We start from the raw sequence: 17,602 nt of genomic DNA, 5'->3' as shown, positions 1-17,602 counted from the left end.
CCATTTCCAGGGAGAGCGGTGGCTGTTGTCTCAGAAGGGGCTCCAGGTTGGCGCGTCTCAGTCGGCGCCGGGCCTCGTCGTAGCTCGGGCGGGCGCTGGAGCTTCACGAAACACACCAAGAGCGACGTTGTCATTTTAGCTACGTACGAGGCCGATTACCCATTGCAGTTTGAGGACTAATTGCACATCCATCAGTCCCAGGTGACTGACGGTGACACTTCCCGGCCGCGAGAAACAACAAGCGTGAAGAGCACTTCATATGTTCACGTCTGTCGATGAGGCCTCCTTTGTCCCGAAGGACCGCCAGACACAACACTCGCGAGCATGGAGGAAGGAAAACATTTTTTCCTTCCTCCATGCTCGCGAGCAACAGGACTAGAGTGTACTAGACAATATTCTAGTACACTCTAAACAGGACCGTGCGACGCACCTGCTTTTTCAGCCGCCATGTTTGTTTTGATGTCTCGCAGTGCGCCAGCGGCCGCGCCGCTGGTTGGTTGGCCGGTTGTAATCCCGCAGCGAATGCTTTCCCATAATTACTGATGCGATACGCTTCTGTTTACATGCGCCGCTGAAATGCGCATTCTCCATCTCAAACTACCCTCGTTTGGCGCATTGGATGCGATACGCCTTCCTAGCGAATTACCTCGTTCACATGATGCGATAAGCTTGAAAGCTGATACGATACGCTTCTGTCGTACTCATGTAAACGCCGCTCATGATGCCGTGCCAATGCCGAGCGTGCTTAGCGTGTGTTTTAAGTGTTTGAATTTATTCAGTTTTGCAGTCTACGGTGTGCGGATCGCTGTTTAACTAAGGAGTTACATAACAAAAGGCGTGAGATTGTTGGCGGCATGCTTTCGTTATATTAAGGCGCGCGCTTGACAGTGTGTTTCGCCCATGGGTAATATGCGGCCAGTGAAGTTACGTGCAGCGCTAGCGCACCTGGCACGAGAAAAGGTGACGGCGCAGTAATGATGAGAGCGCAAACTGTACTAACAGAAACAAAAATATCGCAATATAGGGGGAGCATGATCGCGCAGCGCGGTCAAACCGGATGTCAATGGTGATGACTGGACGGCTTGCACTATACCTTCAGTTATGCTTCGGCCACGCGCTCCGCTGTTCGCGTTTCTTTCCATCGCGATAGTACCAGCCAGCCTTTATTATTGCGATAGCAATTATATGGACACTTCAACCGGATTTCTGCCGTCGCCGTCGCCGTGAGGTTCCCCCCTATTGAAAAATTTGTACGCGAATTGTGCGAGAAATGTGCGAGATGTATGCATATCGCACAGATTTGACGAGAAGTGTGCGATGTGCTACGCACATTCAACGAGATATCGTAGAAAATGTGCGAGATCTGTACGCATGAGCTGCGTAGACTTCACAAAGTGTGCGAGATCTATGGGAGGTGCTACGCAAATGTATGTGCGATATGTACGCATGTGCGAGATGTGTGCGATGTGTTGCGCCAACCTAACGAGATTCTGTACGAGGTGTGCGAGATAGCGTGTGATGTGTACGCACTGTAGTCATATGAGCAACGAGATCTTGGCCGATGACTACGAATTGCATACAAAGTGCATGCACCTAAGTCGTAGTGTATACAAAAGCTCGTGAATGATAGCAAGATTTTATGATGAATCGTTTGTAGCACATGCAAGGACATAATCAATGTGCTGTATGACGACGTCGAACCATTGTGCCACATATAGCAGCATAAACTGCAGAATGAATAAGAGCGCCAGTGTTGAATTTCTGCAATTTCATATAATGGACACACACATCTCCATCAAAGCTCATGTCAGTCCTAATGATGCAATGATTTTCACTTGGGGACATATACTCGGATAATCACTTAGGGCAATACTATTGCCTTCATGTGACGCATTGCTCAACCAGCCAATAAGCACGCACTGACAGTGATATAGCCAAAAGCTGTTGTCTAAGAGTACGTCCCTTGTTCAGAGTGGATCACCCGAAGCTTTTAATGCAATATAGGGTTGAGTACCTTCACAGTTTCGGAAAAAATGCTATAGGTTTGTTTTTATGCAGAATAAAAGAAGCTGGCAATGCGATTATAGCTCACTGAAAACACATCCAACACGGACGAGTTGGCAAATGATTTTATTGCATGCAGTTTGATCAGTAACAGAAGATGCACGCGCTTTGTCACACCCTAATCATATTGCTTGCGTCAGAGCTGTCAGTCAGAGGTAGCAATGCAGACATTTCAAGCTGCACATTTTCCAAACAGCTAAGTGTGCCCCCCCACAAGACGAGTAATTCACGAAGAAAGTTGGGTTAGTTGGTGTTATGCAGTTGCTGTGACTGGTGCGAACAACGGAAAAAAAGGTGGGACAGGACAGAGCCCTCTCTCGTATCCCACTTTTTTTCCGTTAGTCTTGTTCGCGTTAGTAATTATGTCACAGCCCCCACAAGACTATCAAATCTGCTAGTCACTTTTTATTGCCCATATTTTAAGAGGTTGTTAGTGCCTGTTTATGCCAAACTGTAGCAGGCAGGCATAAACTGGCCATGCATGCCCACATGTAAAAAATAAAAAGAACCACAAACTCAGTGTAAATAAATTGGTGAATAAATAGCCAAAATAGCAGCGAAAATCTATCGCACTTTGACAGAAAAAAAACGAAATTACATAACCATCAATCACTAATGCTGTGATACGATCAGCACATTTTGCCCAATTGCTGCTTGAAAAATTATTTGCACTAAGTCTTTCACAACTTCTGCACTGTATGCTGAGAGAGCTTGACGTAGTAAAAAAACCTCGTATTTGCCGCTCAACAGCGGCAAATACGAGTTTAGCGTGGCAACGGAGCATTATCTGTGTATATGCTACACAAAACTGAATTTGAAATTAACGGAGAAATAACTAAGTAGTTCGTGCAGTGATGGTTCAGAGCAAGGCAACGCTTTGCGATTCGTTAAAAGCTGACCTCGAAACGACCAAAATGTCAATGTCCCTACATTCAAGCAGGGTCGTTAAATGACGAACATGCAGCATATCCTGGCGTTCGCGCACGCCGGAAACAAACTAAAAAACACTTTTGCAAATCGCTGACACAATAACGACGCATATCAGACGCGCACACGCACGCCTGAGACGACAAAACGGTAGACGACGATGTAAACAATATGGCCGCCATGACGTCTATCCGGCTCTTCTTGCAAAGCTTCCGGTGCCTCTATTTTGACGAAATGACATCATTTTCCCGTATTCGGCTGTCAAAATGTTACCAGTCTAGAAACGTTGGGCTGTCGGTATGTGAGCGCAGCATGAATATTTTCCTTGCGGACGGTCGATGTGGTAGTTTAATCATATTTACGCTTTGCCGAGAGAAAATGTGCTCTTTTTTGTGCGCATCAGCGATCGCTAAGCCCCTGGGCCTGTGCAACGCTGCTAGCTAGCTGTATCTTTCGTGCGGTGCGGCGTTGTTGATCATCGTAGTTCGGTCCATTCGTGCTCTTTGTTCCCGGATCATTAGCAGCCTCTGGTACTCTCGCCGATCTCGCAGTGGTTCACAGTGCACGGAATAATGTGTTGGAAATTGTACTATTACGTTCGTCCGCAATTTAACAGTGTTTATGCCGGAAGGGCAGTTCGTGCAGTCGATGCCGCCGGACCTGACACGAAGGAGCGTTTGCCGAGTATGTCTCGAAAGGTAAGTCCGGCACTTGGCGCATTTTTATAGTTCGTGTAGTGTGCCTTGTTAGGCGGAGCACAAGATGATTAGTACAGCGACAAAAATTATAAAAGTGATTTCCTAATGTTTGTTATTCATGCCGTAGTACACATTTAGCAAAACTTTTTATGAAAATTACCCTCAAACAAGTATAGGATGTTGCCAAGAGCTTCATATATTGTTTCTTTGCTTTCTGTTATGAAATACACTAGCGCCGAGTATCGTTTAGTCTGAACGGGCACAAAAATTGATGCCGCGAATGTCACTGCTTCTGTACGTAATTTCTCAGCAAGAAATGGTATATGTGGTGAAGAACGTTGACGTGTTGTCATCACAGCTAACATTTGCGCGAGACGCACAGGATTGCTCTGTCTGACCCATGAGCACATTTTAGCTTGTATGCAAATTTTTCTGCTTATATATTGTCAAGACAACCTGTGTTTCTTGTGTTGAGTGTTCTGTATGTCTTCGTCCATTTGACAGGTTAAATAACTGCCCGTGATGTCAGAATGAGATATTTGCACAACCATGTAGCTGGCTGAGGTCTTTTCACAATTTAACGCGGTGTTGTTAAATCACAAGTTTGCAGTTTCAGCAGTGATTGCAATAAACTGAACATTTCTTATTGTTTAGGGATGTCACGATTTCGTGAGACGGATGCAATCTCTGCACCACATGGGAGCCTGTGGCAAAATGCAGTCTGAGCAGCCCGACAAGGAATCTGATCTGCTTGCTTTGACAAGGTGTGTACAAAACAGTCACTGCCACTTATGAGTTCTAGGTTCTGTTGGTATAATTCGTACGTGCCATCGGTCCTGAATCTTTTGGTGAGATTTACGAATTTGGACTCGTTCTACAATTTTACTATTGTTGCATTGAGTTATGAGAATGAAATTCTATTGGGAATATGTTGTAAGAATCTTGAAAAATGGGGTGAAAAATTGCATCTAAAACAATAAATTGTGATGGCACTTGTGCTGCTTTATTAGCAATGCAAAATCCCTAACGAGTATACCAGAGGGGCACTTCCTACCAAGCCCGATTCAGATCAAAATTAGCTACTGCAATTGGCTTCCTCGCGCAGCTTGCACAAAAGAGCCAATCAGTGAGAAATTCGATCCGGATTGGGCTTGATCGCAATGAAAAGTGCTCTGTATGACACCCGTATTAGACGAGCTTATTGAGATAAGTTCGTAAAGCCGGCTAAATCGCCAACAGCAAAAGCACTGAAAAAAGCACACTGGTCTAAAAACAATGTTGTCAGTTTCTGCTGTTCCAAGTTAATGGTTAATAATGTGTATCTATTGAACAATGTAGGCGCTGAGAGAAAACTTTAATAAAATACATGCTGACTTTCCAACACATCATTGTGTCTAGGATTTTTGCAACACATAAAGTTCACAGGCTGGCAGGTTTGGCATAACGTACAACACTTTTGCTTTAGATGCCATATTCATAACTTCCAGTTTCGACATAATATTCGAGTACTACTTGAACTGTATATTTTAAAATATCGCCTACCTTCAGTTTAATCAATATACCTAAGTAGCCTCCTCTGAGTCAAGTATAATTGGGGGCTTGAGTAGATATGCATGATATGCTATTTACTGACTGTTTAGTGATGTATTTTTTTAGGAACTGTGTTTTGAGGCACACATATCCTTTTATGTCTTGTTATGAGTTGCCCGACGAAAGCAGAAGGGCATTGCAAGTTATTGCATATATTACTGCACTTAATTCCTTACATACATGCCTGCACAGATTCTGTGTTCCTAGATTTATTTCTCTAAGTAGTCAAAAATCATGTATTACACTTTTTTTTCTCTTTTTTTTTGGGGGGGGGGCTGTTCATTGATTCCCATTCCTAAAGGGACGTTGAAAGAAAAAACCACGAAAGGTGGCTTGAAAGTGTTTGAATTTTCTGTTTAACCTCTTATTTATTCTTCTAAAGCACTACCAGCATGAACACGTTTCTGTTCACTTTTATAAGCTAGCTGCCAGATAAGAAACCACAGTGTGAAAGAGTATTTATTTCTTTTTTTTACTTGTTTTATTGTATGTTCTTTATTTGGCTCACAATGTTCTACCTACCACCTTATGCAGTACTCCAGCTGGAGCCTATGAGGTATGTTTATAAATGAATAAGTAAATTCCTGGAGCTTGCAACAAACCATGAAGCATAACATTTAAATGTAGTCAGTTCATAATACATCCCTAGAGCAGCATAGCATCAAGCTTGAAGCTGATCTCTGATGTCCCATAAATTGCAGGTTTGATAATGTGGTATCACAAACTGCTGGTTATGCATGTCAGTCAGCCTGGTGCAGTGGTCGCAGGTGAGAGTGTAACCGAAAGCTGGGTATGCTTTTCCCTTCCGCATTTGACATGGGAGGGAGCTTGAACTCTGCTATTGCTTCTCTTATAGTTGGGACCATCTCTCTCACCTTCTCCTTATTATTCTGTCAACTTGCTAATATGCACTTCTACAAGCTTAGTTATGATGTTGACTGCTGAACTTGGATGATGTGCGTTTCAATAGTTAGTGGGACCCTCAAAACCATGCTGTACTTTGTGTGCATTTCAAATGGTCAATTTGAAATATGCGATTGTCTGACATTCTCAGGGAAACAAGGTTTTTGTTCTGAATAAGGCATAGGCTGCTTCCTGAAAGAGTACCAGAAACAATACTTTCTCACCTAACAAAAGTGTTTATGCATGCCGTGCTCAGGCCATGCTGACCTACAATAATTAGATCATAATGTGCTATATCGACCGTTACATGTTATTAAAAGTGGCAGACAAAAGTCATAATGCACTTGAATTTCACTGTTAAAATGTGTGTGGCTACCTAACATTTAGCCTTAGCCCCTTTGGCGCAGACACCATTAGTGCAAAAGGGGCGTATGTCATTACCAAGCTTTTGGGATAAGTACAGACTGAATAAGCACTTGTCAAGATTTTGAGTAGTACTATAACCTGAGACCCGCCCAAAGTGTGATTTTATTTTTATTTTTTTATTAAGACCATGGAGTCACACTTCTCTTAAGCCTGTGCAGATACGTCACGCTAGGCGAGCCCCATTCATTTCTCCCTTTACAGTGAATCCTGTTTTTCAGTTTCATGTTGCATGACATACAAAGGCACTTTAAGCAAGGCCAAAAATAAGTGGTTTGAATGTGTACAAAATGACTCCGGACACATTTTTTTTGTTTGGAGACAGTTTAGACGCATCATGTATTCTTTCTTTTTGTGTTAGGTTTGTGATGAGAGGTTATTTATTGCAAAAAGAAAATGAAGGTTAAAGTGGCATTTCCTGTCAAATTTTCTGGCGAAACATCGTACGTTGGAGGACATCATGCATTCCAGAGTATTTTCGTATATTTTGGCTGTTGCGGTTCAGTACACTTGCTCCAAAATTGCTAAGTTCAGTTCTTGCCTCTTTTAGAATGCAATATAGTCAATTTTTGCCAAAAACAATTTAACTAGGCCTTAGCAGACAGCCAGCAGGTGTGGGAACTTTATTGTGGTTTCACCACCTGTATATCGTTCTTGTGTATTTTCTAGCTTATCAAGCCTCTACTTTTGGATAACTGCAGTCTTTCTGGGTTTGCGGAAGAGTAATTCAATAATGCATCTCAAATAATTATTTTTTCCTTAAGTGTCCCTTTAAAGTTTGATCTGATTGATGTGGCATGAGACAACACTGCCCGAAAGTTATCTTGCATGTCAGCAGTTGTGTTGCCATGTAATCACCAGTATTATCTTTAAAGTGCTCAGAGATGTCACTGCACTTACTCTTCATTACCCAAGTCCCTAAGAAGCCATAAAGAGGATCTGTTTGAAATGTCCTGCAATAAGTTATATCATACTGTATTCACTGGGGCTCTGTTAAATGCTTGCAATAGAAAAGCACTGTCTTCTCCAAAACATGCATAGTGTGTTGGGAATTTGTCAATGATTCTTTTTACCTCAACAGTCATGGAAATATTGATTTACGGTGTTCACTGGCAGATTTATATCAAGCCTGATCTCTGTAGCTGACTAGGCTTTTTTATTACACAAAAATTAACCTGGTTTTCAATAATACCACCTTTTCACAGTACTGAAGCACCAGTTTGCAAAAAATAATAGAATAAGTTTAACTCTATTTTTTGTAAAAGCAAGCTGTTGTCTTACACAGCAACTTCAGTGAGTTTTTTAAGCGCGGCAGGCTTAGGATGTTGGTTGAAAATTAAGTTGATTAAAGACGTGTTGCATCAGAGAGCATGTTTTCTTTTATCTATTGTAGCATTATCTGGTCTCTTATGTTCCTTTCCATGCTATTCACAGTGCACACTTTCTAAGGAGATAAGGGACAGGCAGATGGTGGCATTCACAGCTCACACATTCCAAGGCACTAAGGGACACACAGAGTGTGAAAGAGGACAGTTATTTTTCACTGTCTGCCTGTCGCTTATTCTTTTGGCATGTGTGTGCCATGAACACCATCAAAATGAACTGTTACCAACGTGCCCAAGCTTTAGCTCTTGCGCTTGGTGTTTTTGTCTACAAAATGCCCATATGGCAGTAGTAGTGTTGCTGATATTTGCGTGTATGAAAAGGGGATGCTTACTTGATTGCAGAACAATACGATTGGTTCTACACATGGTACTGAACTTACCAATGTCATTTTAAAGGTGGGATTAGGTAGGAAGCTATTGTGGTACTGTTTAAAGTGCCCTTGTGCAGATGCTTAAAGCTTGTCTTCTGTTGACAAAAATTGGGCTCAAGCCGTAGGAGGATAGTTGTCAAAGTGTAATGAAAGCCTCCTGGTAGACATGCTGAGTTATGCTGCTGGGGACACTTATTGGTTAGCCCTATTGGGTAATGCTGCCAGGCTTATGGGTGCTTTAACATTGCAGTGCCTGCAGAATACATGTCGTGCTATGGTATCATAATTGGCCCACCAAGTGACCACCTTTGCTTACACTATATGGCTGTCTGGCCTACTTTACTTAACCTGACTGCCACCTGTACACAAGGAGGAGGAGGGAGGCAAAAAAAGGGATCTTCAATTAATTTTCTTGCATAGATGGCTCATGCATCATATTTTTCTTATAGTGCAGGATTTGTTACTCAAAGTGAAGCTTGCTATATGGATAATATCTACATTTTTTCATATGTATACCGAACAAGGATTGATTTGTTCACGGTGTCACTTTTTATATTATACTCACGTGACACTAAGCCCACTTGTATTAATGCAGGTATGGCTGGGCCTGCAGAGAAAGTGTAAGCAGACTGTGCTGTGTTGCTGATCAGTGCTGATCTCCACGCCTGAGTTAGTCCCACAACATCCAGGCACCAGCGTGCTTTGCTTCATCATTCACAAGGTAATATGATATGAAGAGCTTGCACCTGGATATCAGTTTTGAGCTTGAGTTTTGAGAAATATGTTGAGATAGAAGACACAAGGGTTGGCCTTGGTGATAGATACACGTGTGTGTTTTTTTAAAGTGCTCTTTTTGAAATATTCTTCGTGGACCTATTTTCAGCAAATGTTTACATTCCTTAATTGCAAACTGCCATGGAGCTGGTTTATGCCTTAAACTAGCACTCTTTCACCAAGAAAAAGCCTTATTTAGCATAAAATTCATAGGAAAGGCAAGGAGGTGACAGGACAGAACACTACTAACACCATCCAATTTTACTGCATGCACAGCAACATAAAGCGAGAGTTGAAAGGACGTGGTTTGGGTTTGTGTTCATTGGTTCTATGGGTTTTGGAGCCCCACACAGCTTCTTTGCTAGGCAGACAAGCTTGTGGGATGTGCTTCTGAAATTTGTACAGCATAGTGACAGTGCAGGGGGGGGGGGGGTGCGGGCCTCATCTTCGGAAGGAAGTGCACTGATGGCACCATTCACGGCGCAGATGACTCTCATAGAGTCAGGCAAGGCACCAGTGTTGATGTTTGTTCCCTTGCCCAAAACAGCACGTTTAGGTTCAGTGTAGTTGTAAGAAGACAAGTTCAACATTACTTTCATGGTTTGAGTGGCCGCATTTTTCTTAGAGCACTGAATTTCTTTTCTTGCAACTGCCTGCCCTGGTGTTTCCTTAGCGTCGGCATGAAGTTGGCATGGAGTTATGCATCCGGGAACTCGTGAACAATGACCCTGTAGTTGACACTTTGCGAAGAATACATCGGCTTCCAAGCCCTTCATTTTCTGTTGGCATACTTTTACTTGTACTGTTAGCAATTTCTTCTCGGCTTGCTGAATTATCCTGAGGCCCTACACTGACACTACTGATGTCTTCAATTGAAGACTTTTCAGGATAAGACTCCTGGCTTTGCAAGTGTGGTTTAAAAAAAGGTGGCACTTACAGGTGGCTATTCAAGACCTGAGTGAAATGAACCGGCAAGTCTTGGTTACATCTTGTGTGTAGTCCTGTTGGAGTTAAACGTTTTACGAAAAATTGTATCGTCACTAACACGATGATAAGCACTTGGTCATTCACCACAACTTCATAGTCGTTACCTGGCTAAATGAATTTTCATCGAACCCTTGATAATACCTTCTACAGAACTTATGTACAAAAAATTGTTACCAAGACTTACTGGTTCGTCTCACTCGCGTCCAGAATAGAAATCTCTAAGTGCCACCTTTCCTGCAAAGAACCTTATCCTGAAAAGTCTACACTTGAAAGCATCGGTAGTGTCAGCGTGGGGCCTGGAGATAATTCGGCCAGCTGGGAAGAAATTACTGGCAGCAAGAGTTCAAGAGTGCTGACAGAAAATCAAGAGCGTGTGAACTAGAGCAGACCATTATTCGGGTCTTCTGGGACATACAGCTGAATGTCAACTTCACAGCGAGACTAACGGACCACCTGTGCGGGCAGTCACAAGAAAGCTTGATGTATTATAACCAAAACAGCCTGTTCAAACCAGGAAGTTATCTTGAGCTTGTCTTCCTACAAGCCCACTAAACCTGAAACTGCCATTCTGCACAAAAGACAACTTCAACACTGGCTCTTCACCCAACACTGACGAATGTAAGCTGCATCGTGTAACGTGCCAGCAGTAAGCTCTTTCTGAAGCAGGAGAAGGGCCCACGAGCTTACCTTCCATGGTGTAATTCAGGAACCTGTCTCGGCTCCAGAAAGGGAGCTTTTTTGGCTTGGCTTGGGTCAATGACCATAAAATTATCATTACCAAACAGAACGCATTAACAGTTGCAGACTCAGGGTAATGTCTTTACTTCCTTGATTTTGTGGACAAAAACTGATGAAAGGGGGCCCAATGTGACTAGTTATCCTGTCCAGGAGTCCGTGATTTCAAGAAGTTTGACAATCATTTCATTGGCTAACAATCGCAAAGCATACTTGTGCTGTCATTTGAAACAAAACCATGCACTTTAAGGAACGGTGACAATTTCTTTAGGTATGGGGAGCACCTGCACTGCATATATAATTTTGGTTAAAAAGAAAGTAAGGCGGAATGGGCCATATAAAATTAATGACAAAAATTTTGGCATAAGTAGATTTTTGCTCAAACCATCTGAAAGTTTCTTGTTTTAGAAAGTATTAAATTTTGTTAAACGTAGCTGCTGTCAGATGATTCTATATAAGCATTTGGCCTTATGCAATACTATTTGCTTTAAATAAAATTTTTGGGTTTTATTTGTCAAAACCTCAATATGATTGCTGAACGACATATTGTAGGGCAAAGGCACAAATACACAGATGATATACGAAAACATGTCGCAGGTGCTGCTAATAACTTAATTCGAAACACAACAGGATACTGTATATATACTCTTCCGAATGCACAGGCGCACTAGCCACTTCGGGAAGACAACAGAGGGCGATTATCCGTGCTAACACAATCATTTTGAAGATCTAAAGAAAGCAAGCGTCATAGAAAACAACAGAGGTCTGACTTACACAGGCACTACTTTTTTATGTAAAACGCTTTCAGTAGCTTACATGCAATTTTATCTTTACTTCTGCCTGGGATCTTCACATCATAAAATCTCGCACGACAAGGGCAGGCTTTTTTTGCTGATAGATGCGCATTCAAGTCTGTCGTCATGTTTTTAGCATGCTCCCTCATTCAATCATTGATGCAGCAGCCAGTTTGTCCTACATAGGACTTTCCACAAGGCAGTGGGATTTCATAAACCACACCGGGACCACAATGCCCGTAAGGTGTTACATGTACTTGGCAGCTTACCTTAGATCTGCCCATTATGCGGGGACACGTTCGGGCCAGCCTGTTGGGAACAGAGGACAATAGAGGCATTCCATGCCTGTTCGCCACTTTCTTTAAATTGTGGCTCAACGTATGCACATATGGTACAACTTGCGGTCTTGGGCCACTCGGCTCACCAGCTCTGGCCTCATTCACCAGTGTGCCCGCTTTTGTAGTGTTCTCTTTTCCCAATATGCTGGCCCAACTGTGTCCCCGCATAATGGCCAGATCTAAGGTAGGCTGCCAAGTACAACACGTCACACCTTACTGGCGATGTGCTACCAGAGGGGTTTATGAAATCCCACTGTGTTGTGGAAAGTCCTATGTAGGACAAACTGGCCGCTGCATCAATGATCGAATCATGGAGCATGCTAACAACACGACGAAAGACTTGAATGCGCATCTTTCAGCACACTGTAAAGCCTGTCCTTGTCGTGCGAGATTTCATGATGGGAAGATCCTGGGCAGAACTAAAGATAAAACAGCACGTGAGCTGTTGGAAGCATTTTACATAAAAGAAAAAAGTAGTGCTTGTGAAAGTTGACCTGTATTGTTTTCATGATGTGGAACTTGCTTTCTTTAGATCTTCAAAATGATCGTGTTAGCCCTGATAGTCGCCCTCTGTGCTCTGCCCGAAGTGGCTGGTGCGCCTGCGCGTTGTGAGGAGTACATACAGTTAAACCTGCTTATAACGAACCTCCATATAACGAATTCCTGGATATAACGAAGTTTTTCGATTCCCCGCCGTTACTCCATAGAAGCACATGTATTTGAGACCTCTACGTAACGAAGTGGCAACGGGAGACCCCCTCGATATAACGAATTTTCCCCTCCGACCACCTAGAGATTTCGCCCCAAATTTTGTCATTTTTGCGCGAGCAGCAACCGGAAGCACCTTCTCCGCTGCGACAGAATGCGAAGCAAACGCAAGCGTGCGTGCGTGTTTCGAGGCGGTCCTGCATCCCTCGACCTGGCGATCTTGCCGCCGCGAGCGTGACCTTTCCCCCTCACTTCATTTAAATCTGATCCTGCTGCAGCTGGCCTAGCCCGCCAAGCCGGCACTCTCTCCTTTTCCAGCTCATGTTGCCGACGCGCTGGTACACGCTGTGGCACGTCAGACTCGATGAGCGCGGAAACGCGCTGTCAAACGCTGGCGGCGTGTGGAAGCGCCGCTGGAGAAGCAAGCGAAGTGACCTTCGTGCTGTTGTCTATCGCTTCAACGCAAACTGAGCGCCGAGAACACAGCACGCAGAAAGCTACGAGCCGCTGACGCACCTACACTGCTAGACTCTGCCCCAACGCAGATCGCTTTCAAGATACGGCCTGCGCGACCGCGCGCCGCCCCGCTATCCCTCCCCCCTCGCACCCTCGCCGGTGCTTCGAGCGCAACGGAAGAAGGCGCGCTTCCTCCCTGCTTTTCTTGCGCGTGCGAGATTTACCGCCGTATTCAGAAATGCAACTTGGCTTGAAGCCCAAGCTTGACTTGATTTAAAGGACGCCTGGCGTGAACATGCCATGGACACTCATTGCGTTTGCTTCGGCAAGTTCACAATAGGCGTCACTTAACTCAAGTCAAGCACGGACTTGAAGCGAAATTGCATTTCTGAATACGGGGGTTAGACGCGGTCGTCGGCGACTGCGTTATCGCCCTTGGACTTTAGGGTACGGCCCCGCTAGCGGCAAAAACACGCAGCAAAAACGCGCGGCAACGCGTCATGCCGCGCGCGGCATAAGCGGCAGGAATCGGGGGTCTTGCGGCGTGCCGCGCGAAATGGGTTCTGCGGCAAATACCGCGTGCCGCGAGATGAACCAATCAAGAGCGACGAGGGTGACGTCACGGAGCCATCACAACCGGAACGCCGCCGGTCCGCGCCGGGTTTTCAATCGACGATCGTCGTCTCTTGCATGAAACAACGAGCGCTCGCGGTGTTGCTCGCTCGTTCGGAGAGCGCGGGATAAGCGCGCGAGGTCTTATCGCACTGCCACGCGGCGAGACGCGCGTGCCACGGTGGCCTCGCGGCAAGGCGCTGACGCGCGGCAACTTGCCACTCGCTGCATGTCGCGTGCGTTTTTGGCCCCTAGCGTGGCCGTACCCTTATATACGGAATATCTATGAGCCAAAACCAATTTTAGGGCCACAACGCGTCATGGACACCATCTTTATATAGCAAATACGGATCTCAGGGGCCATACTTTTGCTGGTGGAAACCGAAAATACGTCATAGTTGTCGCCCCCGGCACTTTGGGCGGCCAATGCCATCGTGAAGCCACCAAGCCAAGCGACATGAAAAGTCAAAATGGTCGCTCGGGCCGGCGCGGGGTGGCAGTTCGCAACGTATGATGCGGGAACGGTCCCACAGTTGCGACGCAACAGCGGGGTTACCAATGCATTGAGTTCTAAGGGAGCTGTGCCGGTACCGGTCGAAAACGACGTAACAGTCGGGAAAACGCAGCCCCCGGGAACGTAACAGTGAGGTTCTACTGTAACACTATAGGACGCTACGACGCCATCGTGACGCTCGCTCTTAGTTTGCGATGCCTCGCGCTTGTGCGAAACGACACGCGTCCACGCATCCAGCACCTGGTGTGACATTCCGAGGATGAGTGCTTCGACGAAAACGGAAAATGGGTGCGCGTTATAATTGAGGGTGCGTTAGAATCGAGTAAATACGGCAAACGTTTATTTTTCGAATTTTCATGCCGAACCTGCATATAACGAAATCCTCTTTATAACAAAGTTTTTCGGGAATTTGTCAATTTCGTTATATCCAGGTTTAACTGTATACTGTATCTCGCTGTGCTTCAAATAAAGTTGTTAGTAGCGCCTGTGACGTGTGTCTGTGTATCTTCTGTGTATTTGTGCCTTTGCGCTATGTCATTCAGCAAACAGCAACTTGCCTAACACCAACTCCTTCTGCACATTATGATTATAGGGGACACTGTAGTGGGGAACTCTGGATTAACTTTGAACACCGGGGGTATGTGCCCAATGCACCTTATGGGGGTGTTGCACTTTGCTGCCATCAAAATGTGGCCGTTGTGCATGGGATTTTATCCTGCGCCATTCGGCTTAGCAGTGCAATGCCGAAGCCACTACGCCACCACGATTTTTAGTTTTGCGGGCAGAATAGCAGTTTCCAAGGAATTTAATTAGCTCGACCTGTTGATGCTGCTCTCTAAAAGTAGATTTTATGCATGTTACTTATGTTGCTTCAGTACTAGTAATTATTATTACTCAAATAATGCCTTTTTTTACTGTAATAACACTTGTTTCAGTGATCTGCTAATGTAACAGGTTATTCTACGACACTATAATGCACGTTTCCTTAGGAGTCATAAGCATTGCAGGAAACCACTTATTTTTAATAAATTTTGTTCAGTATCGCATGTTCTGAATGCTAAAGCATCCTTACCTGTGTGAATGTCAGCTAAACTGCTTTTGCCTATGTGTTATCTTATTGCATGTGTGAAAAAAAAACTGTTGGCTATTGTTTACTTTTTCAGGTGCGCGGCAAGCTCTCACTCAAGCAACACATTCCAGTGGTCTTCTGTCAACAGACTGGGTGTATTGAAGTACCATTACAAGGTCCAATAAACAACGCTTGCGAGATGTGTGACGTGCTCTTGCTTAAAATCGGAGGTCTTCGCTATTAATGTAAGCTTGAATAGGTGTGCTGAAGAACCTGTGTAACGTGTACTTGTTTATTAACAAGTACAAACCATTACCTCACCTGACATTTTTTTTCACCTCAACATAACTCTTTACTGTAGATTTGTGAACAAACCATTACAGCGACACAACACTGCAGTAAGGTCAGCACAAGTGTTCATGCATGAACACTTGTATTTACAAGAATTGCATTTGCATTATTATACTAAATATGAATATGAAGTGCGTATCTTTTTCAGGGTGCATACTCTCGCAGGTCGTACAAGCTCGTCATCTTGTACGCACTCAGCTCGTAGAAACGAACTCGTTCATAATGTACGAGAATCTCGTTCAGTGACAAGAACGCGATCTCGTACACATGTGTGCGAGAAATGTACGCGACAATTGCTGCGTAGACTGTACGAGGTTCTCGTAGACTCAACGAGTTCTCGCAGACTGAACGATTTTCTCGCACAGTCTACGGAGCAATAATCGCGTACACTATTTCTCGTACATTCTCGTTCACGTTTTTTTCAATAGGGCCTATAGATAAAATCTTCGCCGCGCGCCGTATGCCCGAGCGGAAGCGTGCGGGGACGCGCGCTATCACGGAGAGCGAACGCACTCAATCACCCACGCGCAAGCACGGAAGCGGGAAGCCAGCGCCGGAGGGAGCGCGGGGGGGGGGGCGCACTTCTACTCTGCCAACAACCGCTCTCGTCGCTCGCTCGCCCGCACAGTCTCTTATCTCCACACTGCTCTGACCTTTATGCGCCGTGCATTCGCCGCTCAGTTTCCGTTGAAGCGATAGACCGCACGTATACCTTCGCCCGCTGCGCGGCGTATGCGCTCGCTGCCAGCGTTTTGACTGTCGTTGGCTACAGTCATTCAGTGTGATCTATTCATGTTTGTTTGTGCGCGCTCACACCACGCTTGTTCATTCAGTTAGAAATAGTCGGGCCACATTTTCCAACGCACACTACACATGCAATGCTGCCCAGATCGGCAGTGCAGCACTACAGGTGTGTCCCTTCGCACGCGCTGCCCACGGTAAGCGCTTCTCATCAACACCACCGTTTCACACGCGCCTTCTCGTGGTCATCGAGTCTCTCTTCATGTCGGTCTTGTTACGCCGCAGCACACCTGCTTACTTAATCAGCTCATGTTTACTACAATTCATATTGCTACCAAGCCGCTCACTTTTCTTCGTATGACATTGCTGTGTTGCTATCGCATTCATTGCTTCGCCCTTAGGGCGAAACTGTGACATTTTGTCATCATTGATACCAAAATGGCACTACTAGAATGAAGATAAATGTGTGAAGTGGTGTTCTTTGCTGGTGTGGCCTTTTACTTTTCTTTGCTTTCTTGCACTGGTCCTTTGTGTTTCACTACGCACATGTGCCATGTATTAGTAATGAAACGGAAAGGATTGTTTTACAAGAAAAAATCAGCACTTCTCTGATCAGATCATTAGAATATGCATCTGTACGAAATGAACAAACTATCACGTGATGTCTTATGAGAAAGAAAATTATACAATAGACAACACGAATACCACAACAGTTGTGAAATGCGTCAGTGCACTATGGTAATAGCTGTCTATGAAATACAGTGCGTGAGAAAACGCGATAGCACGATCCCGACAGCACCAGGAAATTACTTGCATGAGGGCGCCAAGAGGGAAGTCGAGCTTTCTGCGAAAAGACTACCAGCTTTGGATCCAATCGAATGGGAGCTATGATACGCCACTGTACTGCCTTGACACCGAGCGGAGATAGTGTTGGACAACCACGGCAAGATGCGCGTTTAGAAAAAAGGGAGTACAGCCCATACATGAATAACTATGTGAAATATTATAACCAAAACTAGACGGTGGTGCGGCTTTACACGAAAATATACAACACATTTCTAAATATACTGTATACTCTCAGTCAGGAGCATCCATACGCTACATAGGATGTTATCAAATGAGCGGCTGTCCTTGAAAGTAATTTGCGCATGAAAAAACTTTT

This window comes from Dermacentor silvarum, chromosome 9, assembly GCF_013339745.2.
Source record: "Dermacentor silvarum isolate Dsil-2018 chromosome 9, BIME_Dsil_1.4, whole genome shotgun sequence".
Lineage (NCBI taxonomy): Eukaryota > Metazoa > Arthropoda > Arachnida > Ixodida > Ixodidae > Dermacentor > Dermacentor silvarum.
This window is presented reverse-complemented; position numbering follows the sequence as displayed.